The following is a 26,184-nucleotide window of genomic DNA, read 5'->3' on the forward strand; positions in this document are numbered from 1 at the left end:
GTGAGCCTGACTCCCTAAACTGAGTCACTGGTGATGGGCTTTGTGCACCATCAAGATCAAGTGCCATGAAGATTTTGCCTTTACCTTTCCTTCAATAAATTTTCAGTCCCAGGTGCTGCACACAACAGTAACAATAAAAGCTCTGTCACTCTAGCAACTTCATTTATTTCTAGATTCAAATAGCATGAAACAGCCATAAATTGGAAAACAAGTTTTGAACTCACGTCTGTCTACACTGCAGGAACCACTACATAAACATACAAAAGCTGTTGATTTCTACAGCACTATAACCCAATTAGACTCATTAAGGAGGTTTGAATGACAGTTTACTTTCCTTCAGTCACTCAGCAGAATACCTAAGTGTTTGAAGAAAGCACACAGACTCAATAGAGATGAAAAATTCTAGCACTAACTGTATGATCAGCTCCAAGTCTTCCAGGAAGTGACATTTGGAGACAAAATAAGAAAACAGTAAGATGAAAAGAAAGGTCAACAGGTATTTGAGGGAGTTTACAAGAGGTACTACAAGAGCTTCTTCTGCAGACACATATTCTCTATGCAATTACCAATGATAGACAACATGAGCTACAGGAAATGTCATATTCTACACTCCAGCTGAAGATCTACTTTACAAATATATTGAAGTATATGAGCCTAACGGAAGAAAAAAAAATAAAATCACACCCCTAAATACCAATACCACGTGTTTCTTCTGAGTTCTTAAGCAACAAGAACTAAGTGAAAATACAGAATAAAGATAAGAGGATGAGAAGATTGCAAATGTGTGAGCAGCTGCCACCCCCCACTCCCCCCAAGTGACACCCAAACACCAAGCAGCTCTCCATCCAGCATAAGGCAGGCAGGCAGTTTGATGCATGCAGATAGCACTACATTCACATACTCGGAGTTAGAGACCTCAGAAAGCATCAATCTAAAAATGTAAGATTGGAAAGAATCCCAGCATAAACTCATATACCAAAATGTGTCAGCTTCCCTATCCAGTACCCACCCCCGCCTTCTAGGCAACATAAGCAAGGTCTTAAAATACACAGTATTTTGAGTAAACCTTCAAAATCCTTACCTAACAGAAAGCTGCTGCTTCCTTTAGTCACCCCAACCGTTTATTCTGAAGTCTCATGACAGACGTTCAAGTACCACAAAACTACAGCAGTAAGTATTTTAAAAACAACATTATTTAAAAGAATCTGCGATTAAACTATTTTTGCCAGCAAGAACCATAAATAGACCAATTAGAATCTGAAACTAGAAACAGGTGCAAGTTTTTTAACAATCGCTGCAATTAACTATTGCAGCTGCTTATGCAGGAACAGCATCTACTCTCAAAGCACCCACAAACTGTCTAAATGTTATTCAGAAAAGACCATAAATTATAACGCTTGATAACCAAATCATTAACCGAAAATTAATGTGCTTTAATTATGCACACAGTAGTGAGCCTTCTGAACTTAATGGCTGCTAAAGCTTCACTTACCAAGACAATGACTTTTAACATGTCTCTCCTATCTGCTGTGACAACAGGCTCTTTAGAAGCTGAATTGCAAAAAAAAAAAAAAAACCACCCAAAAATGCTTTCAAACTTCTTGATAAGATTCAAGCTCCAAAAGAAATAAAAATTAGAATGGAGTCAAGAAAAGAAAAACTGGCCAACAGCAGCTGTTCTCACACTAAATAGCAGAGCACTGGGTCACCACAGCAAAAGGACAACCAGTTTATTATCATTTGGATTTTCAGCAGATGGATAGACAAGAACTGTTAAAGCACATAAATATTTGTGTAAGTCTGTCATCCAGAAATAAATCCCTGTGGCAACACTGAACTTTTAACCTTTTGCCAAGTTTAATCTTCAACCAGAGGCTACTGTCAGAGACACAGTGAAACACAATGATAGGTGATAATTTTTTTAAAAAATAATCTTTTGAGAGTCAGCACCTAAAAAACATTTCACATTAACTACAAAGTTGGCTTTCCCTCCAATCTTACAGCATACACAATTTTAAAACATGCACAAATACTACAACTCCATGTTCTGGTATATGGAGAATATACATTCACAACACACAAGAACACTGGAGATGTCTGTGTGCGTGTATGTATATATACACATACACAATTCCCCTCACCACCCACGGTATTAACCCAAGTTGCAGATTCCTCAAGTGGGTTTTTTTAGACAAAGGTGACAGTAGAATTTATTTCTAGCAAGTGGTTAGATTTGTGTTCATGATGAGTACTGCTCCTCAAATACAAGGAACATGACACAGAGTCCTTATTCAAGTCCTCTTACCCCTCTCCATCCAGCTTCAGAAGTTTTCCCTCTTGCCATCATGCTTCCCCTTGACCTTTTCCACGTTTGTTTCCTGCCTTCCCTTACTATTATCTGCACCAACTCAGGCTCCACCAGCTTGCTTCCTCAGGCTTCTGCAAAGGCACAGCCACCACTGTGAACACCAGCCCTCCTTGCTTTCGTCATGCAGCTTCTTTGGACCCTGCTAGGGAGAGGAGATTCTCACACGGGCATTCTCCTTTAATCCTAAACACCCTCCTTTAAATCCCACATAGGCTTCCCACACACAAAACTTCCTTCCACTTCTGCGCAATGATGCCCTAACTGATCTCTTTTGCAGCCAAGTCTTAGACCAAGGATCTGGGCTCTCAGAACCTCGCCTTCACTGCCCTCAAAAACTCCCACCTCGATGCTGGAAGCTCACAGATCCTGTTCCAGACCTGTCCTTTCGTCTGGACCAAACCTCTGGCTCTGACATTGTTTTCTAGCTGGGTGTCACCTCCAAGCCAAAGGAACTGGAACTTAATGTTTAATCTTCCTCCCACATCTTTTGTTCAGCAGTGGAAAATTCCCCATTGCCCAGATTGCCAGTGCCTGGGCATACTTCCCATTTCCTAGAACTTGATGACACCCAAATTTCTCTGCTTAGATTCCATATTTTAAATGCAGCCTTTCTTAACCCATACAGTTAGAAGCCTCAGAGCTTGATCTTGTTCTGTTCATCCAGCAATTCTGTTCAGAAGACAAGCCACTTAATTATTTGCATCCTTGCACTGCCATTCTGGTGGGGTTTTTTCCTGCAAAAATGGTAATTCATTGTATGTATTTTTCTAGGCATAACAGAAAGAAAACAGCCACTTCTAGATGTTCAATATGTTAAAATCCACAGATCTCCATGCTGATCATTAAGGGCCACTGCTGCTTGTTACTCTGGTATCCACGTCTACCCAGTTTTCCTTTGTCTTGTAATTTAGGCAGGGCCTTTGGAAGCAGCTCTGGAACGAGGACAAGCAAAACCCTTGGGGAATACATTTAGACAGAATTTCAAAACGACAGACTGAACGGACACACAGAACTTGCAGAAGGGAGTGGAGAGCTGAAGCACATCCCTTATGCATGAAGAGCAAGTCCTCTGCAAAACTGAAAGCCAAAGAGCTCCTTAGTATTGCTAAGTATTTTTGTAATAAGATTTTTGGAACATAGTCAGAATCTTCCTAAATCATCTGAAGGTAATACAGCCAATTAAATACTTCATTAGTGAAGTGCATTAATAAGATATCTCTTGTTTTCTTTCACAATGATAATCACACATACAAAATGTAGCTTCTAGTTAAGAACCAAACAACACAGATTCCATTATCAAATGCAGAACATGTATAACTTGGAAGGATTAAAAAAAAAAAAAGGACAGGCAGGCAAGGGGTCATCCTTCAGGAATTATTTGCTTCCTATGTTATAAGCATTAACATGAACAGAATTGGGAGAGTTTATCTTGAGATTGTCATGCGCTGTGACCATTAGCAAGGCATTTGTTCCTCACCTCTGCCTACAGCAGCCACCTACACCCAAGCATCAGCTCAAAAGGAGGAGGGTACCAAGGCCAAATCAATGGCTTCCTTGGGACCCCTAAGCACCGTCACAGCTGGCACAGCTTCAGTTTTACTGGTGAAGAAAGGCGGATGCTTTCTACATTCTAACAGTTCACTCGTATCAGCAGCCAGGCATTTGCTCACAAACACTAAGAAGGATCACTAGAAACTGCGTAAGCATTTAGAGCTTACGTAACATTTCTTAGTTTTGTAGTTACAGTATCAGCTGAAACAGATTTTCAGAAGAATCAGATCAACTCTTTAATTAAGAAATATAATACTTTGACTACAACAACGAATGCAACTTTCATTAGTGAGGAGCAAACAAAAAACAAATTGCATATAACGGTTGCACAAGTTTTCAACTACGTGTAAGCAAAGTCATTCGGTTTTTAGTGTCTTAATGTCACTCAGGTACAAAACCACTTTGTTAGGAAAAGCAATAGACGCATAAAGTTCAACAATGTAGAGTTTTCAATCACTATAGCTATCAAACATCTCATTTATATCCTTTTGCTTATACGATGTAAAAGAGTACAATTATATTTGTTTTAAGGCACTAACATATAATAAAAGTAGACATTATTTCAGAATTTTTGCTGATTAAAGAAACTTCATTTAACAGCTGCAGCTAATTACTTCTGTGCAGAATATTAAGCCTCTACAGCACAACGTCTTTAAGTTCGATTGTCAAAGCACTTACAATGCTAATAATACAGAGAAAAAAATACTTTGTTTTTTAGGAATCAATCTTCCTTCTAAAAAAAGGACACTGAAAAGCCTAAGTCTTATGAAAAGTCAATGAAATTTAGGATCTCTTCATGTTTTATCAAGAAACCCGAATGTTGCTATCTGCCCTGTGCAAAAGAATTTTAAACAGTATGATGCTAGAAGGCAGGAAGCTGACTGGAGCATTGGATCTTCCTTTCCAATTAGCACCCCAATGAGACATATTTTTTTTTTTAAATAATAAAGATGCTTTGAAGAACTTTACAAGGAGTGAAAGATACATACTGACTACAGAAATAAGAAACAGAAAAATAAACCAGTATTGAACAAGCGAACTTGGTAGGATAAGAAGTTAGAAATTAGCAAGGTAGAAAAGAACAAAGATCTGGAAACAGAGTTTATTTTGATGCAGACCTCAAACAGCACCAAAAACGAGTAGGATATTTTTTATTCAAAACTGTGGAAGCCTACTAGAATTAACAATGTCAAACCACAGAATTTTCTACTATAAGCCATCACTGCTGTCGAGCAAGTTTGATATGTATATAGCAATATATTATACATTCTACTCATCACAATCAAGTATAAGACAGTATGGACAAACATCTTGTATACTATATTATTTATTGATTAAATAGTTTGATCAAGGCAGAATACTACATAACTGGGCCTGTACTACTGCGAAAGCAATGAACTGGGGTCTCACGCAAGAGCAATGCATCAGCTCTGCTTAATATTAAAGGAGGCATCTTTACAAATAACCACATTTACACATAGGACAAAGCAGTCCCGCTGATGTCGATGGCACAGATCGGATACTGAAGCATATGCTCAAGCAGAAATAAAAGGAACCAGAGCGCTCCCATGCACAGCATCAAGCTCTTAAATATTATGTCCAGTCTACAACTACAACTACCAAAACCTAAGTTTTCAATCAGGAAAAAACCCACCAGAGACAAATCCAACAAGACAAGCCAGGAGGGAAAATAAGAGTGGTGCATTCTGTGACCTGGCATGGATCACAGGAGTTGCTGCAGAGTCTGAAGCATTGCTGTATTTTCCATACCACTAAGCTCATCTTTTAACACGCTACAATCCTTACAAAAGTTATTTTTCTTTATTCTAGACAAAAATATTTGTAAACACTCATTTTCACAATGATAAAAACAAACCTGGTTTGATAGCAACTTTTTGCCCACAAAAACCACAGTCCTACTTAAGCTGTCCATTATTAAACAGAATCCTAGATTTAGCCAGACTTAGATGGCTAATTTTAGATTAAAAAAAAAAAAAAAAGATTCAAACACCTGAAAACCAAGAATATCACTGGTTTCCACTACACCTTCATTCTCTCACCCTTTTGAACACATGAAAAGCCACATTAAAGTTGCATGTGCAAGTGCAGAACTAGCACCTCCTGAACATTTTAACACTCCCTGGAGTGAAAAGTTTTGGTTTCTCAAAACGTAACCCTTACATCACTTTTTTACCTGAATAAATGAATCATGGGTGCCTTTTTGCCCCACACCAGCAGCTGTTTCAGTATACGCTCTACAGAAGCCTGCACTACATCTTCAGCACGACAGCACCAACTTGCTGCTTCCTCACCCTCTGTACTAGCTACATCCCCCAAGTTGTGCAAGACAGGATGCTGGCATCACCGCCTTAGATTTTGTACAGGAATTTTGGGAGGAGATGGGGCCAGAAACAAGAACAAAAGCGACAAACAAACTCCAATCGTATTGTGTTTTACATAAAGCATCCTTGCTCTCCCTTCTTTCCTCATCTGCTTTGCCCCCAGGATTACAAATCCCCGCTTGCACACGTGAGACTCCCAGAGGAGGAAAAGAGTTCCTAGAGGCATGCTGAAAAACTTCAGGAGAGACTGAAAGGACCCAAATAGCCTCCAGAAGTTTTAAGCAGGAGTCTTGGCCAGCTCAGAAATTCCTTTTCCTTCTGCACACCCATATGGTAAAGAAGAAAAGGAATTGCTTTAGCACATCTCTGGATTATAGCGTGCTCTTGTTCACATCCTTTAGTCCAATAACAGAACATAGTGACATCAGTTTAATTAATAAGCTATGAAAAGTTTCCTAACATTTCACCTGAGATACAGAAACAGCAATACATGAAAGAACATTTAAGCAGAAGAAAACCAGGATTTTACCCGTTTACCTTCACAAATACAGCTTGAAAACTTCCCTCCAGCAGATATCAAAGGCTTGCTGAAATCACTACATAAAAATGTCACAACGAAAGCTGCATTAATTCCTTGCAATGGGAAGTGCTATATATAAACATACTAAATACTTAATATACCGGGGCAGCCTCGCCCTCCACATGTGGTAGGACAGACGATGCCTCTGTGACATTCCACAGACATTATAAGCTTGTTATAAATGAAATAACAAGAGGGCATACACTTGAAAAGAATTTGCCTCAAAAACCCGCAATAAATGTGTGAGTCCAGGAAGAACAACAGTAGAAAGAACATAACTCCTAGTCTACTCTTGCCTTGGGAAAAAAAAAAAAGACCCAAGAAAACTTTTCAAGTTACCAAGAACACCTCTAATAACTCACTTTTACATAATTAACTTGATTTTATTTTGTTAAGAACAAGACTTAAAAGTTTTATTTAGTTTCAAATAACAATCAGAAAAAAGTTAACACCAACTGTGAGCAGAAATATCGGCTGACCTTTGAAAGTGTCAAGTAAGTAACCTTAAGGACAGAGCTTGGGGCACTAGAAGAGAAGAACGGGGTGCCAAAAGACATTTGCTGTAGAGAACTGTGTTTGGGGGTAGGGTGTTGGGTTTTGGGTGTTGGTTTTTTGTTTGGTTTTTTTTTTATAGGAAACTAAGCAGCAGCAATCACTAAAAATTATGACAATCATTTTAACATCCTTGTGATTCAAAATGGTAAGGCTGGAGCTTTACATCCATGAGAGACTCCACCATTTGAGCTAAAAGAGGCTGACAGCCTCCTGCTATCAGTTACTATGTAGGTCAACAACAGAGGAAGAGAAAAATACCTTGACAGGGTTTCACACATATCAGCTTGCAGCAGAAAAATAAAAGATTCCAGCTACAGTTTCACATTATATTTAAGCTGATTAATACCAAGCTACTGCCAAGTAAAAGGTCCCACTCAACCTTGCACCAGCTCTGGCGCTTGTCCACGGCTGGTGAACTGATTGAGGGTCTTCACACCATAGACCCTCTGGGGGCTCGGTAGCACTCTCCTGGGCATGTGTTCATTCTGAGGGGTTTGCATGGAGTTAGCTCCCTGAATTAGCTGACGGTGGGGTCACGTTACAGTCCAAGCTAGCATGGGTACAGAAGCGAGAGCAACCTTCAGATTGAGTCCACACAGCCTTCCCTTAACAGAGCAAGTGTGTGAACTGTAGCTTTAAGGTGACTGGGGTAAGAAGGAACAAAACTAACTGTAGTGCTCAGAGTTAAACAGTCAGAGCCAACAGCGGTAAGGCAAGGATCTACTGGAAACCAAGGACTACTGGATAAAATCATGGGGAAATACATGAACTGACTAGACACCACACACAGCACCTAGAGCAGAGGTTACCAATGCAGGCACAAGCCACGGCCGGTCAAACCTTGGGAAGTTCTGACAGACTGGGAGGGGAGCCACCTGCAGACCCGGCTGCATCGGAGAGACGACGACACCAATGCCCGAGGCAGAGGAGTCCACCTGCGGGGACTGGTGGGAGAATACCCCTGCATGAGTAAGAGTTGCCCACCATCAGCACGGGTCCCCTCTCCTGACCAGCAGGCAGGCAGCGCACGGGAACACAGCATCCCTGGTGCTGCTGCAGCGCGGCACTGACGGCCACGACGTTAGTGGTTCTGTAGAAATAAGACGACTAGCACGTGCACATGAAGGATTCTTGTATGCCCACGCATGCTGCTGATTTATTAGGTTACAGACTGGTCCCGTATGACTGTAGCATTAATATGATCGACAGTAACAGTTGGAATGTCGGTTTATGCAATAAAGGATATCACAACTCTGTATTCCTTGTGTTGCCCACCTTCTCTGCGCACATTTTCTAAGCTTCAGGACTTTAGTCACCCTACAAAAGGAAGCTCCATTACTCCTTACGCCGGTACTCAGGAGACCAGGCAACAAGCCAGTCAGCCAGTGGTGAGCTGAGCCAGCTGAAAAATCACTGATCATTTTGGGCCAAATCAGGTCTCCTAACTGGCTGACTGCCCAAACACTGCTGTGCGGACAAGGATATAGGTGAGATTAAATGTCTGGGAACACAGCAGAACAGGGCATGAGCTTCAAGTGTTACAGACCTGCATGCTCAGGGCTGTTAACTTAGAGCCCAAGCTAAAAGGAACATGTTTTCTGCACACAAACTCAGGTGGCCATTAACTGCCGTCGTTCCCTCCCCTGCCACCACCTCTGTCCCCCCACACAGCTGTACCCTTTCCTCTCCTCTAGTTTATCCCAATGACACTGCTTCCTCCATCAGGTAAGAGTCACTCCCTACCATCCTAAATTTTATTTATGTCTTACCGGGCACCAACTTGCTTCAAATGTCTCCTCTACCCAAGGTCACTCTGATTAGTCTTTGATACCTCAACTCAGCCCATGCCCGCCTCTTCTGCTGCCTCAGCCAACACTCATCTTTTTCTGCTTGGGGAAAAAGGGGACGGAAGCAAAAAGCACAATTTCACAGTCATCCCACCCCCCTTTATTTTGTTCCATGTGCAGTTCCCATCCCCAGCTTCCACAGAAAAACTAATTGCTGCTACTCACCACCACCCAGGCCCCCTGCTAGCCCTGGCTCAGTTTCCCCTCCAGGTTCCTGTTCTCAGGTACTGATCAGTCAGGTACTTCCTTCCATTTTCCCCACCCCCTACACTGGAAAAAATGAGAATGTTATTAACTGAAGCAATGGCCTCTGCCTGACGTTGTGTTTCAGAAGAGGTACCACAGTAAGCATGGCAGCTCCCTCCTTTTACACCACAAGTCCTCCAGGCAGCCTGATCTCCAGCAGTAAATGCTAAGGCTCTCACCTTAGCTGGTGAAGAAGAAAAACAGCTGGAGAAAGTTAGCAATTTAAAGCAATAGCCATGATACTAGTGTGGTCCTAGTCTAGAACTTATCAATTGTTCAAATACAAAATAAGTTGAGAGCAAAAAAAAGACAAAGAGGAAAAGGCTATTGCAAAGCAAAAGTAGCAAGCAGCATATAATGCAGACTCAGAGACGGCAAACTTTCAGGTGAGCAGATGGTACCAGAGTCCTCTGCATGGGAAACCCTCTGGCAGGTCCTACAGAGCCCTGAGAAGTGACTGCCCTCACACAATGTTCCACCGGCACAAGCTACCACACCTCCACGCTGTTTTACTCACCCAGCCAGAGCTGCTTTGCACACCCCAGCAGCAACGCCGCTTTAAACACCCTGTTGGAAGCTCACACGTACTGCTGAGATTCATCTTCTCCCTCCACCTACAACTGTTACCATAAAGCTATCTGGTAAATTGATACCCGTCTATCAATGCATTTAAAATAGTATTCGTCAATATGCATGGCATCATACACCATACACTAAATGCTGTATAGCAAAGAGCTGAAGAGGAAAAGGAGAGGGGAACCACTGGGATCCACCGTGAGTCCCACACCAGCTCTTCCTTACAGGGGAATGATAGTTCTAGGGGTGTGCAGCTTAGTCCACACGCAAGTCTACAGCAATCTCTCTTGAATTGCTCCTCTTGCCACCATGAAACGGTTACGCATAACCCTCCTGGCTAACACAGCATCAGCGCCAGCCGTCTGCCCTTGCCGTGGCGCGAGAGCAGCGTCTGATCCATCTGACCGACACGGATCAGCTTCTTGCACCATGGGATTGGTGGGACCACAGCAGCCACCAGCACTCCCTTCCCTCTGCGTGGCAGCAGTTTAAGATGTAGCCCTGCTTCACAGAAACTGGAAGAATTATGGGGCAACAGGAAAAAAAAAATTAATTTGAACTCTGTCTCAGAATATCAATAGCTTGCAGAAGGTCTTTTGCAACATGTCATGAGAAAAATCCCGACAGGACAGAAGCTGCAGGTAACGTTCTCTTGTCAAACGCAATCCTTATTTCAGAGGAAAAATCCAAATATACTGTGATTCAAAAGGATTTAATATAAGAGGACACAGACTGCAGTGTGGATATATTTTTAACAGTAATATTGGATTAATCACAATAGAAATAATCTATATAGATTCCTCTCCCATACAGCACCACTGGGACTGATTAGAAGGAAAGAACAGCAAAGCTTTATTCCTCTCTACTTGGCAAATCAGCCAAAACAGTACCTAAAGATAGAGCAACAAAATACCTGGAAATCATGACACACCATCTAATCTGCACTGTTCCACAGAACAAAACTGTATCTCATTGCTCCCAAAGTTCTTTAATCTTGTCAATAAAGCAAAGGATGAAAGGCAACTGAGAGACAAATGATTTAGCCTTCCAGGTGCTTTTAATAAGTTTCCATATTAAAATAATCCACCCTGCTAATAAACTACACAATTTTGATTCAAGAGACAGATAATTGGGTGTTGGGTTTTTTCCTTTTGAAAAAGGCCAGAAAAGCACCACTGGATCAGTAACTCCCCAGACAAAAAATACAACAAGCAAGGCTTATGCTACTCAGCACGTATATGAACATGGAAAGTAGGTTTTTGCACATCAGAAGAGAATACAGTCCCCATCACAGAATCTCAGAAAGGTTGAGGTGGGAAGGGACCTCTGGAGGTCATCTGGTCCAGCCCCCTGCTCCAGCAGCGACACCCAGAGCCTCCACGACCACGTCCACACAGACATAGTCTAAGGAATGCCTGAGCCACAACCAAGGTAAGGTCCATCAGGACCTTAAATGCAACAGAACACAAAGAAAAGTATAAAAGAGGAAACTGTGATGTGTAAACTACTTTTACACATTACAATTAAGTCAGCAAAAGATGACTTGGCATTCTTTGGGAACTGCTGAGCAGATCTTTGTTCATACACATCTGCAATAAAAATAGTCAAGATACAAGAATTGAAACAAAATAGAGCAAACTAGCAATGTTTCACTAGTATATACATCTTGAACTCTAGTACAGTAGTACATCTAGAACTATCACAGATGTTTTTCATAAACCTATGACAGAATTAACAGGTTAAACTAAAACAATGAAATGCCGATCAACAGCTCTCAGTGCCACTTCCACTACCAGTGGAAGGCTTTAATATTGAAGTGTTTTACAGCCTACATACACAGGCTGTATGTATGCAACAACAGATGAGCTGGACACAAATTACTCTTGACACGACCAAGACAGAACGCACACAGAAGTACTGTAGCTCAGAACATGAATCTAAAACAACAGAAGAGCTGGGGATATAAAATGTCTTACTGATGTTGATGAAGACAATTCAAAGATCACAGGACCTCGGATTTTTCAAATAGCTTTATAAACGTCAGAGTCTGCACTTAATTTGCTTAATACAATCACATGTACATCGAGCATGTAAGGTCAAATTTCTTCCATCACCACCACTGCCTCCATAGTCAACTATCTAAATTCCCAGCAACAAAATACAGTTCGTGGACAGCTGCAGTCATATGTTTGATTCCCCTAAGATTAAATTAAAATCTGTTTCATTAGCTCAGATGATTATGGCAACTTCCTTACCTCTTTCATGAAAAAAAGAGGTCATTTCCCTAACAAGTATATTATCTGTAATATTACAGTACATAAGAAAGAGATGACTCAAACAGGATAACATCGTTGATTGGACTAATGGAAATTCTGGAACAATCCACTGCTCTTTCCTTCACTGGCTGCAGGCAACAAAATCATGTTTATTTGGAGAAGTTCAGACCCAATAGTTTCAAACACACTGGTCCAGAGTAAACAAGCACGTGGCTCCAAGACCACCAGACTTGGAGCCCTCTTTACCACCCAAAGACCAGTGCGAGCTTGGGCTCACCTCCACCAAAATCAAACAGTCGCAAGAGGATACTCCCATGGCTGTAAGCCACAATAGGTAAGAAAAAAAATATGGAATTGCTGCAGCACTAACTTACTTCAAAAGGAAAATATTGACTCAAAAAGGCATACAAATCTGAGAAAGAAAAAAGTGGAGTTGGAATATGTTGACTCAACAAGATCAAGAACCAACCCACTCCAAGAACCAAAGCAGGCTGATACTTTCCTACCTCGCAGCTCCCAGGCCAGCAGGGACTCACGGAGCTGGTAAGCACATCAGTCCTCGATACGCAGCTAACCGGCCAGGCTCTCTGCACCAGCCAGAAAACAACTGCTGTGTATCTCCTGCTTGAGGAACCTCTGTGTATGCTGCAAGATGCCAAACATACCCATGGCAATTTTATAGAGAAAGAATATCACCATGGCAAAACTCGTATCCTTGCAATCGTCATGCATGAAAGTTGGTATCAGCTGACGTTCTTTCCAATGCTGAAGTAAAGATGCTGCAAAAATCAAGCACTCAGACTAGGCAATGGAAGCTTAACTCCCTCCCCTATAAACATTACATCACCTTCACTCATTATCATTTTGGATTCCAGAAAGGGATGGGAGAAAATATAAAGAACACAAAACATGATACTTAAGATGGCTGTCAGAGCCTAACGCAGCTTCCCTTCTTGAGGATTCCTTCGTTTTTATGGTCGTTTTTATTTACTCTTGCTTCTCAGAGGTTAACGTTCAGTGATCCTTGATGGGTTACAAGATGAGGCAGTATTAGCCAAACCTCCGCACAGCGTGTTTCAGGAGCACACCTAGCCTTCGGGGGAGTCAGGTGGCGGCAAGGGCTACCTGTAATCTGAAAACCTGCACGGCGTAAAGGAGCATAAGAAAAAGATTAAAAACTGGGTTACACTCCTATCTGACCCCTCCTAACCTTCCCTCGCCTCCCAGCTTTCCCACCTCCACATGGCAGAGAAGATGGTGATGCTGGTTTAACGCTGTGGCCTGGCAGAGCCCCAGGGCGCCACCACCCCCAGCCCTGCCCCGCTCCAGCCGCTGGGCACCGACCCGGCAGGGCCAGACAGCTCAAAACAGGCGTCCACATCTACAGAGAGGAGAGGTAGAGCAGAAACTGAAATGAAATATAAACCCACAAACCACCTGCCACAAATGTTTTTGAATAGTTTGATGTAAGTGTAAGGCTTCCTGAATCTCGAAAGGCATTCTTATTTTAAGCATTATTAAATCCACCCGAAAGCTGGTGAGGCAGGTTATGGCTGACGCAGTTTAAGGCAATTTTTCAAGGCAGCCTGGAATAACTCTATTTGCAGTTTGTGCAGGTTCTAGAATTTTTTCTTATTAATAGAAGTCAGACAGAAAAATGAATTTGTGAAGTATCAGATTTAAGGAATATTTTAATTTTTTATGCTTCCACATATTTTCTTGTTACTAGAACACTAGACATTACTATCCAGTTTGTTTTCAAAACAAACTTGCTAGGGAACCAGAGAACTACTAAGTAATTACAACCTAGTCAAAAATACACGCCATTTTGGGGTTCAGGCTAGTTGCTGGTTTGTCTACCTGTTACTGCATGAAAGGAAGCTCCACAGAGATTTCCTTGGGCTTTTTTCTTTTTAAACTCAAAAGGCACTTTAACTTTTTCCAGGATCACCAGGGCTTTTTTCTTTTTAAACTCAAAAGGCACTTTAACTTTTTCCAGGATCACCAGGGCTTTTTTCTTTTTAAACTCAAAAGGCACTTTAACTTTTTCCAGGATCACCAGGGCTTTTTTCTTTTTAAACTCAAAAGGCACTTTAACTTTTTCCAGGATCACCAGGGCTTTTTTCTTTTTAAACTCAAAAGGCACTTTAACTTTTTCCAGGATCACCAGGGCTTTTTTCTTTTTAAACTCAAAAGGCACTTTAACTTTTTCCAGGATCACCAGGGCTTTTTTCTTTTTAAACTCAAAAGGCACTTTAACTTTTTCCAGGATCACCAGGGCTTTTTTCTTTTTAAACTCAAAAGGCACTTTAACTTTTTCCAGGATCACCAGGGCTTTTTTCTTTTTAAACTCAAAAGGCACTTTAACTTTTTCCAGGATCACCAGGGCTTTTTTCTTTTTAAACTCAAAAGGCACTTTAACTTTTTCCAGGATCACCAGGGCTTTTTTCTTTTTAAACTCAAAAGGCACTTTAACTTTTTCCAGGATCACCAGGGCTTTTTTCTTTTTAAACTCAAAAGGCACTTTAACTTTTTCCAGGATCACCAGGGCTTTTTTCTTTTTAAACTCAAAAGGCACTTTAACTTTTTCCAGGATCACCAGGGCTTTTTTCTTTTTAAACTCAAAAGGCACTTTAACTTTTTCCAGGATCACCAGGGCTTTTTTCTTTTTAAACTCAAAAGGCACTTTAACTTTTTCCAGGATCACCAGGGCTTTTTTCTTTTTAAACTCAAAAGGCACTTTAACTTTTTCCAGGATCACCAGGGCTTTTTTCTTTTTAAACTCAAAAGGCACTTTAACTTTTTCCAGGATCACCAGGGCTTTTTTCTTTTTAAACTCAAAAGGCACTTTAACTTTTTCCAGGATCACCAGGGCTTTTTTCTTTTTAAACTCAAAAGGCACTTTAACTTTTTCCAGGATCACCAGGGCTTTTTTCTTTTTAAACTCAAAAGGCACTTTAACTTTTTCCAGGATCACCAGGGCTTTTTTCTTTTTAAACTCAAAAGGCACTTTAACTTTTTCCAGGATCACCAGGGCTTTTTTCTTTTTAAACTCAAAAGGCACTTTAACTTTTTCCAGGATCACCAGGGCTTTTTTCTTTTTAAACTCAAAAGGCACTTTAACTTTTTCCAGGATCACCAGGGCTTTTTTCTTTTTAAACTCAAAAGGCACTTTAACTTTTTCCAGGATCACCAGGGCTTTTTTCTTTTTAAACTCAAAAGGCACTTTAACTTTTTCCAGGATCACCAGGGCTTTTTTCTTTTTAAACTCAAAAGGCACTTTAACTTTTTCCAGGATCACCACCAGCAAACCCCAGAGCACACGAAGTTTTGGAATAAAATGGCATACCTGCATGGCCTCAGCTGCAGCCTTGTGCTGGGACTGGTGGGGGCTCACGCCCGTGCCCGAGCCCCCCAGACCAAGGTAAGGTGCCATTTGCTTTGCAGTGCCCCAAGTTTCTCCTGCCAGAGTTACTGCTGGTTACATTGCCACTTCAAACGTCACATATTTCATTGAGCGTAATGATTCAGGCATCTTGCCAAATTGACACAAATATGTCAAGCCTCATTTTTCTTTGTAATAGCAGCAGACTGGATGATCTAGTCCCACCGTAGTGTGACGGCCAGATGCTATTCTGAGAAAATTATGTCTAAAGAGGGGAGAGGGGGTGTCAAGCAAACGACTATGCATAACTGCAATAGCATATCCATCTGAATAAAATTAGCGCTCACGTGAGTTATAGAAACCAAAATAAACATACCGAAAGACTACAGATGTATAAAAGCCAGAGCACACCAAGGACCTGGGGTTCATGTGTAGTGTTAGTAACACAATCTCAGAAATTCTGCTTTTCAAAAACACACAAAAGAACAAAGTCACCATTAGGCATTTGACTTTGAGTCAATAAACTGTTCCCATTGCCGCCTCTGGCCAGCAAACAGCTATCAGATGCTGCAGTGCCAACTCACTACTGGCTAAAAGCCAGTCAGAAAGTTCTCTTCCATCACCGGGGTTTTTTTTCTGTGGTTATTTTTCACACCAAGCAATACCAAGAATGATGGGGTAAATGGGGTCCTTTTTGTTCGGTTTTGCCTAGGGTTTTTTGATGGGGTTTGAAGCTGTTTTTATAAAAGAGCTTTGGTTACCAATACAACTTTGAATTATTCCCAACCATTCTGTTCACCAGTATCACCACAAGAAAAAGCTAAACCAAGTTCATACAGAAGTTATTTATAAAATCTTCCAGTAGAATATCAGTCACCTCATTAGCCACTGGTTTTAGTCTCACATGCAAGCACTGAAGTGACAGCAATAACAACTGATTATCCACTTCACTGAGTAGTTTACGGATATTATATATACAGATACCTTGGTATCCTTCCGTAGGTATCCATCCCTCGATATGAGAAAGTTCCCAGACATGATATAAAACTACAAAAAAAATAATCTCAGTTATCAGGGTGGCAGTTATTGCAGTACAGTTAAGTTCCCTTCCATCATCTGGGATGGGAAATAGTAATTAATTTCACACAGAAACAGGCATAACATTTATACTGTATGAACTTCTCACTACACTGATCTGGACCAATTTCACAAGTATAACTAACTGTTAGAAGATTCAACCTGACTGTTTAAGTACCTAAATCAGCATTTTTAACAGTTCATAGCAACAACAACCAGTTAAAATAACATGCAAAACACAGTGATAAAACTGAAGTTAAAAATGTATCTAATTCTTAGCACCACTTGTTTTGATTTTTCCTATTTACTGGAAAACAGCTGTTTCACAGACCCATTAATATTTTAATTGCCACAGATTCCACTATCTCTAGAAGGTGGAATTATTCACAAAAGTAGAAATTTGAATTCCCTGAACACCCTTTATACCACCAGAACTCTGTGATGCAGAAAAGCTCACCCCTCTGCAGTATTTTCTTCTCCAGAACACCATGGATTGCAACTTAGAATTCAATACATGCGTTACTTAATAATTTGGAAAACACTTTCCACTCAAATAGAAGCCAATGACAGCAGAACAGATGCCTTCAGGAAACTAAGCATGTGTGATTATAGCACCAGGAAAACAGACACATTCTTGTATCATCTGCAATTATTCAGTTTAGAATTAAACAGTCTTCAGCATTTCCAAGATAAACCTGATTAACAAGAGATTTAAAAGGTCACTAGAAACATGGTTCTTAGTCAAACTAGTTCACACTAGTTTTTTCAGGACTGGATTTTCTCTTTGTTTGGGGGGAAAAAAAGAGAGGGAAGAATATTGTATCTTATCCAGAAAAATAACTGCCCTCTTCTCCAAGAAGCATCTTTCCCACTACTTCTATCATCTCAAGCCCAGAGAGTGGCAAGTGTTTTTTCAAGTTTCGTTCTTAAAGCATAAGGCAAATTTTATTTCACAGAAGCAATTAAAACAACCAGGAAGTCTGTGGTCCAGAAAGTCAGCTCTGGATCATGATTTTATTGAAATATATCACAGAAAGGACATAAGTATTCTGGAGCAAAAGCAGATCCCCTAATATGCATATGGAAAATAGTAAATAGCACTCAAAACACAATACATTTGTAAAGATAGCAACATATCCAAGAAACATCTGCCGAGGACACAGCACATGCTGAAAAGCTATTTTTGCCAGCAACAAACCTAAACCACGAGTAAACCTAAAGCTAAAGCACAAGTTTACTTATCCAGCAGGATATTCAGAGCAAGAACACTGCAGACGTCATCCTCCCCTTCCCAGTGAAGGATTTAAGGGATATGCCGTTCCCATACACAAGATGTTTTTCTTACTCTTTGTGAGCACGTTGTTCGATCCAATAAAAAGGAAAACAGATTAGTTTGATTTACCACTGACTGTCACCTGCTCGTAAGTGGCCTGACCGTACACTCCAGCCATGTCATGCATGCTGACATCCAACATGCCAGCAGGTCCCAGGGAAATACAGTAACAAAATTACTGAGAGGGAGAAACTACTTATGTACCTTGCCTGTGCAAACCCCAGATGCTCTGCTGGCCTACAAACAGGGCTAAACCCCAGCTGAGATGCATGTCATCTTGCAGAAGTTGCTACCAGCACATACTAAATGTGAAAACCTATATTTCTGCATGCTGGTGTTAATAGACACAAGGTAACCTCATTTAAGAGCTTTTAAAACTTCATACAGCAAGAAAATACTTCCATCGTATGCACTCTCGTACAGCTGTGATTTTGCTCATGCCGTACCAATCAGATTAGGTCATGTTAAACCAAATAAAAACCTCCAGCTTGCGCTCTCAAATGGAATCACAGAGAACAGCTACCTGATCACCGTAAGCCTCGATGGCAGCCCTGCAGCAAGCAGTCAGGCAAGCACTTACAAAATCCTCCGGTGGTTTAAGAGGTGGCTAACAAGTAAGAAAGCACATAAAACATTAATGTGCTGAACACCATATGCAAGGTAATCCAGTTCATGGGTTTGCATCATAAGAGTATTTTTAAAAAGAAGGCAGAAAGAATCACAAATATGATTCAACATTTGGGCGAATAAATCCTGCAGAGAGCAGAACATACATAGCCCTGTATTTCACACCTCAACAGCCTTCAGCTTTCTCTCCCAACGTTTCCCACCGCCTCAGCAATGCTCCCCATCACTACTGGCACCCCACAAACCCCAGCCCTTTGCCACCACAGTGTTGATTTCCAGCCACCCTTCTCCAGTGATGAGGGAAGAACAGAGGACACGTGCTGGGGCTGGGTCAGAGCTACCCCGGCACAGACTGACCAGCAGAACAAGTACCACAAAGGATTCTTGGGCTCATGGCTGCAGTTCTTCCTTCAGCACCATTGCTAATTAAGGTCTTTATCTTTCACCCAGCCCTGAGATATTTACAAGGTACAGAAACATACTTATTTTGACAGGTCACCCTTTGCTGCTGATGGATGTCACGGGGGAGAAAGAGGGAACAGAACAGCACAAGGTCAGCCAGCGCTAGAAATGAACGTATGGCACAGCCACATAAACTTTGTTTCCTGGGGAGACAAGGCTAAAGCAGCCTTTTAAAAGTAGTCTCTAGCTTTGAAAAGGTTAATAAATAACCTATAAAATATCTTACCAATTTTTTTGTTTTGTTTTAGAAACACCAGTGTACCTGGTTGGGTACTCAAAAAACAAGAATAGAATTCACCAGGGAAAATCAGCTCCCTTATTTTTTGAAATCTGCAAATACTAACCGACACAAATAATACCGAAACTCCTGACCTTTTATTTGAGCGAATGAATGAATGAAGGTACCTTATTTGCTCTGTACAGGACTCTAGATCAGACAACATAAAGACAAAAGGAACCAAAAGCCTACAAATTTTATGAGCAAACATTATATTGCCAGAACTCTGCAGCTCTCAAAGCTTTTCCCAATACTTCCCCCCCATGAATAAGTGTATTACCTTATTGTATCAAGAATGAATAAAGTAAAATGTATTTGCTGACTTTCACAACAAATAGCAGAAGCCATAACGATCAAGTAAGAGGTAAAAATCTACATTGTAACGCAGGTACTTCAGAAAAGTTAGTCATACAGGACATCGAGAGCCTCCGACTTTTTATTTCAAGCTTTGGGGCAGCTGGGGAAAGGCACTTGGTTTTCCCCTTTCTTGCCTTACTACCTTGTGGGCCTGCTGAACGCTCCTTTCCCCACAAACAGCTAACTTGTAACAGTGTTCTGAATCTAATCTATTCTAGCAATAAAGTGATAACTAGTTGCTGAATTAAGACAGGTGATAGCACTCCCTTGAGCCTCCAACTGGTAGTGAAAAGAACAAATCCCAGGAGCTACACCCGAACACACGCCCCCAGCTCCCACTGCTAGCCCCAACAGCGGCGGCCCACCCATCAGACCGGGCTCCTCAACACCCAGCGCTGCGCGGACGAAAGCCTGGGGTGGTGGAATACGAGCACTGACCGCGTTTTGGACTTTACAGGCTTCCCAGGGAATGGCATAAGAGGAGAAAAAAGGCATTACAAAATGCTTCCTCTTCGCCCGCATTCCGCCTCAGTTCAATTGTGCTGAAAACACGTACACCACGATGTCACCAAACTCACCATTAGTTTTACACACATTTGTTGTAAGGAAGCAAAAACCTGTCACTCAGAACTAGCTGGGGAGGACTGAAACATTTGCGTTTACTACAGCAAATTGAGAAGACCAGAAGATGGGAGAACTCCTATAGTGCAATATGCCCACAACTAGCCATGCTTCTTACTATTGCCTACACTGCTACCATCATCAAGCAACCCACATTTATACTTAGGTTCTTTTGAGATTTTAATCTACAAAACTCCGAATGAACCAAAGTGCTACTGCCTCCCACCCACTAGCTGGCCTACATCCAGCCGGCAGACTTTCTGCCAGTTCCCCATGCCCGACTGCATTCCAGCTTGTAGACACTGCTGGGTTTCTGTGTGAGCTACAAGTTAAAACTTTTTTTGGGGGAAAAAAAAAAACCAAAACCAAACCTGGAAAGCATAAGAACTGGAGAACACCAGCTCTCAACTCCTTTTTCATAATACAGGAAATACTTTGACAAACTGAAGTACAGCAAGATAACTTGAAGAAAGCATCATTGTACATATGATGTAGGCTGTTCAGCAGATGGGGGGGAGGAGGGAGGACATCTAGACAGATGGTCTAGAATTTGCATTTTGTAATTCGACAATGAAAGCATTTCTCAGCCTACAACATAACACGCTAATTTCAGAAAAATCTTTGGAATAATACAAGAGGGTACCTCTCCTGCAATCCAGTACAACTTCAGGTGAAATCCAAATGGGGTTTAAGGGTACAACATGGGGATTCCAGAAGAAATCAAGACAAATCAAACTCCCACAAATCTTCAATACCAGCATCGCTTCTCAAGCCTCTTCTCAAAACGGAGGCCAGAACAGAGAATGGCATGTGGCTATTGAAAACTCCAGCTGAGAAAAGTCTCCAGGTACAGATGGGCAGTGCTCCTGTAATAGCTTCAGCAGCTGAAGCCCGACACCAGACAGACAGGAGCTCTTACCCTAGGCATACAAGACGTGTCTGAACCCTGACTTGGGATGTTCCACTCCTGCCCTCTTTCAGCTCCACAGGCATCACCATGAGGAGCTGCACCTCCTGCACGTTGCACCCTAAAAAGCCCTCATTTCTACACCGAGCCCCTCACCTTAAAACTCAGTACCCACACTGCAGAGAGACTGCGGAGTCTACTCCGAGGACAGTCTCAATTTCATGCAAGGAAAAAATGGACAGAGCAGGAGTCAGGGCCCAGACACTACACCAGCTCCTGATTTTTCAGGGAAGAAAACAGGTTCTCTAAATCACAGTAGCAAATAATCTTAATTACCCTAATGAGCTGTGCCTCAAGTAAAGGCAGGAAAGGAAAAACTAAGAGGTTTATACACTTTTATACTTGATGGCATGGCTGAGGATGACAGGAGACACTGATCCCACTGAGCAACAGAGGTTAAACTACCTCCTCTGCCCACTTCTACTATGGCTAATTAAGTCATATAGACCAAAGACAGAAGTATCCAAAAAGAGATATTAGGCCTGTCACATTTCTTTAAAGGAAAAAAAATAAAGCACAATTGAAAAGAAGAAATTAAGACTGAAAGGTCTTCAGAGTCATTTTTGTTACTTTCACCTCCTAAGAGTAGAGACAGCAGCTGCTACTGCCACAGACAGCCATACACTGAGCAAGAGCAGAGCGAGCACTTTTAGATTATTGCCATACAGCTGCTGACCCACAACCGGCCATACCAGACTGCCAAGCTGATTATATCTTCGCATAACACAAGTCAATATTCCTTAGCTTCACAGGAACCAAGTCAAAGGCGTGACTTACACCCATCCGCACCTACTCATGCTGAGGCCAAGCCAGCTGTGGCGGTCAATGGGATTAGCAGCACCTGCTATCAATCTGATAACATAAGGGCTGGTGGTTGATTTAGGGCTTTTTTAGGCACAGGCAGGAATAATGACTTGCAGTAATACACGGGAATTTAGCAGCTGAAGATACAGCTCTGCAAGTTCCGAGGCACTGAATGGTTGGCACAACAGTAGTCCAAGTGCTCTTACAAAGTGGCTTTGCAGCTTTCAGCTCATAAAATTACATTACTCCTTGCCTCTAAGATTAATGTACTTTTACCACAGAAATCATCTTAGCTTTTGTCAAGTAATATAAAGAACAGCTGCTTGACACATCATTAAAGAAACAAGTCTGCTCAATTTTCATATTACAGATAATCTTATTTTAAAAAAATCTGATCAATCAAGAGAATTACAGGGCATCTGCATCCTCACTCATTTACATTAGATGCCAAGAAACCATAAGAAAGCTTTGGAATGAAAACAAAACAGTCTTGCAGAACTGGCACCAAACAATAAAATACTTAAGATAGCTGGAAAGTAACAGGGTAGTGAGAAACACCTTACGCGTTTTTGTGTGGCAGGGGAGATGCAGAAGTGACAGTTACCCAAAACAGCGTAATAAATTTTGAGTGATGCACAAGTTTGTTTCACAAGATGTCTTTTCAAAAGCATGCTGCTCTCCTTCCAGAATCCTTGCAATATCCTATTTGAAACTGAGAGAAATTCATCTCTGGGAAGTGAAATTGATTTTTAAAAAGCATGTGTATGCACATATCTTCACAAGTCCTGGACAAGCCTTTTCCACCCTCCCTCCTCCCAGAGGCAAAATCTCACTGTACACCTTTCCAATATTAGTAACCCGTTCCCCACGCATTTTCCTGCAAGTGCACACGAAGAGCTTACCCACAATATGAACAGCTAAAAATAAGTATTAGCTTGCACTACAGCCCATCCGTTTCCCAAAATAGAAATTGCAGGTTTATTCCAGATTTTAACCATCTTCTCACAAGAAAGCTCTTTTTCTTTATGATAGGAAAGGACACTGCAATTCTTTAACAAATGCTTATTTACAAAAACAAGTCCTTAAACAGAAACAAATAAGATCATCAGGAAGGGAGTGGGTTTTCCCACCTTTTTCTGTCTGGAAGGGGAGAAGAGGGACAGAAACAGTAAAAAAAACCCAAAAAACAAACAGGTCAGTGGAAGGTGTATTGTTAACATCACCAAGGAGTAACCACTGTAACAATAACAATAAAAACACTCAAGAATGTTAAGGGAGGCAGGGAAGATGTAGGAAAGCAATATAGTACAAAGTCCAGGGAGAATGGTTGTTTGCACACCCAACACCACTAAGGCACGGCTGCACAACAAGACTCTACGTACACCATCGCTTTATTTTGCTAGAAGACAAACATGAACATGCCCCAATAGCCTGCACAGCTCAAAATGTAAGGGGTAGGGGGAAATGGGCATTAAAATATTATCACCTATATACCAAGGGAGCAGCATAATAATGATATGTGGGTTTTAGCATTTGATACAGGTCAATACCAGCATTCACTGAAGAAACACTTACCTTTAGCCACTAAATCAACACACCTGTCATTTCATGATAGAGTGGTATACTTCACATGAATGACCTTTGACTTGATTCCTTCTGAAGTCCCACAGTTCTTGGAAATACAGCTTGTCAAGCCATCATCACGCTCCACATACAAGACTGCACCCTCCTTTGTGTTACCAGTAGGTTAATTTACCTTTTGTACTGTAACTCCTCAATGCCATCCAAAAAACAATACTTATGGAGTAGCTGACATACAACTTTGCTCCTTGATAGTATGCTGAACACAATTTTCCATCCCAAACAGATACTGAGTACGCTAGAATTCACTACTGAAGCCGCTATACTGTCCCAAAATGCTGTCTGGCAATGTCGCTGCCAATCCAGCAGCAGGAACCCAGCAACAAAAATGGCAACAGGTGTTTTCCTCCATGGAAAACAGTCACCACAATGGCACCAAGTTAGCAAATAGCCTGTTGGTAAGACTACCTGGTAACAAGCCAAAAAAGCTGCTCCAAAAGTAAAGCACATGGCCTTGCTTCACAATGCCTGCTGCGGCATTCACACAAGTGTCTCACAAGCAGGTTAAACAGGTGGGCTTTTTTAGTAGTTAAAACACACTTGCAGGGCTAAACCAAGGGTAATATCTATTGTTTTCTCAAATAACTCAAGAGGCAGCCATAAAAAACTGTACATGACAGGGACAGTTTGGGGGGGGGGGGGGGGAGCAGCACAGGGAGGTGTACACATTCGCAGCTAACGGAGGAACCCTGGGAGAGTTAAGTGATGATGGGATTACCACTTCCTTCAAGAACAGATCCCAAACACACAACACATTTAGCTCTGACAGTTGTAAGTTACTGCTTATGTACATGACAGACAAAACCAGTACAAACCTCGTTACTAAAGCTGTAGCCTCAGTAATTACACTTAAAGAAGAAACCTGAAAAGGACCCACATATGTAGGTCAATCAAGAGCATCGCTCCAGAATTATCAGCATCAACAAACTCCTTTTTCTTCAGCCCATCTACTGGGCAACAAAAGGTACAACAGTCACAGCTGGAGTTTCGAACATTTCTGAACTGTTCTTTTGTTTCATTTGTCTTCTATTTTAAAACCTCAATTTGACTGTATGTACCAGAGCGACAGGGAAAGCAAAGAAATAAGATCACAGAAAAAAAAAAAACAAAAAAACCTGACCACAAAGATAAGACCTTCTAAGTCACATTAGAGTGTGTCTAAACCTATGTTTTGTGCAACATTTAACCGCACCAGCAATTCACATCATAGACAAAAGAAGCCTTTGTTAAATATTAAGCACCCATGCCCTTTCAGTTAGGGAGGAAAAGCTCATGATAAATGCCCAAAGTCATCCAACAGCAAAGATGCCTTAAGGACAAATACACAGACAACCCGAATACCGTGTAACTCACAACAGATGAATAAGATGAGGTAGTTATACCCTCCCCTTCTAAGCTAGCACAAATAACCTTTAAATAGTTCTTATATCACATCAATCGATAGGATACGCTTTAAGCTGTTCTCAAAGGAACACTATCAGCAAAAGTAACCTTTTGTTAAATTTCACTGTATTACTAATTTGAGTATGGAAAAGCATGTATTTCATTACCCATCATCACATTTTGCACATTTTTGACAGTGAAGAGAGATCAGTCGGCTTCACTGTTGATCCAGGTGCTAGGGAAGCATCTAAGCAATTAAAGTACGTTAGATGCAAAGATACTGTATAAGCCTCCTTTAAGTTTTTTAATCTCACTTTTGAAGGCTTAACTTCACGTGACCCTGCCTTGAACATTTAGAGGCTTGCACCGCACAAAGCCTTAGGTGGCCCCAAAAAGCTATCCACAGCATGACAATCACCCTTGTTATTCCAAACTGCTATTTTATATCCGATTTCCTTATGCTGGTAACCACAATTAAGGAAGCTTAACCACCAGCACCTCCAATTGTCTGGAATAACATTACAAGAAGCGATTTTAAGGGCCAGGAAAGGCGATTGTGTGCCACCTACGCTATTTCTACATCCTGCATGTCATCGGCTGACAGCCTCCGGATCACAGCACGAAGTCTTCGTCAGATTGAAGTTTTACTACGCTATTCAGCAACAAGCAGCTGTTTTGAGTAAACACATAAAAGCTAGAGAAAAGATGTGGCGAGTTTTCAGTCACTTCTACCGTCTCCACCAATGCCACAACTTAAGCCCCTTCTTTCCACGACTGACCCTGGGAAGGGGCTAGGCTGAGGAAAGAAACCAGTCCCTGGAGGAGAGCTCAGGTTTATCCTCCCAGCCCTCGCTAGGCAGAAGGGATTTAGCCAGAATGCTAAATTCACTTGGAAAAAGGTAAAAACGA

General features: G+C 41.4%; 1 protein-coding gene across 4 annotated transcripts in view; it reads right to left on the reverse strand.

Annotated features, from left to right (window-relative positions):
* The window catches only part of MAN1A2 (mannosidase alpha class 1A member 2), a 145,954-nt gene that overhangs the window by 118,748 nt on the left and 1,022 nt on the right, over window positions 1–26,184 (reverse strand). The window lies entirely within an intron of this gene.

The sequence above is a fragment of the Falco rusticolus genome, chromosome 5, assembly GCF_015220075.1.
Source record: "Falco rusticolus isolate bFalRus1 chromosome 5, bFalRus1.pri, whole genome shotgun sequence".
Taxonomy (NCBI): domain Eukaryota; kingdom Metazoa; phylum Chordata; class Aves; order Falconiformes; family Falconidae; genus Falco; species Falco rusticolus.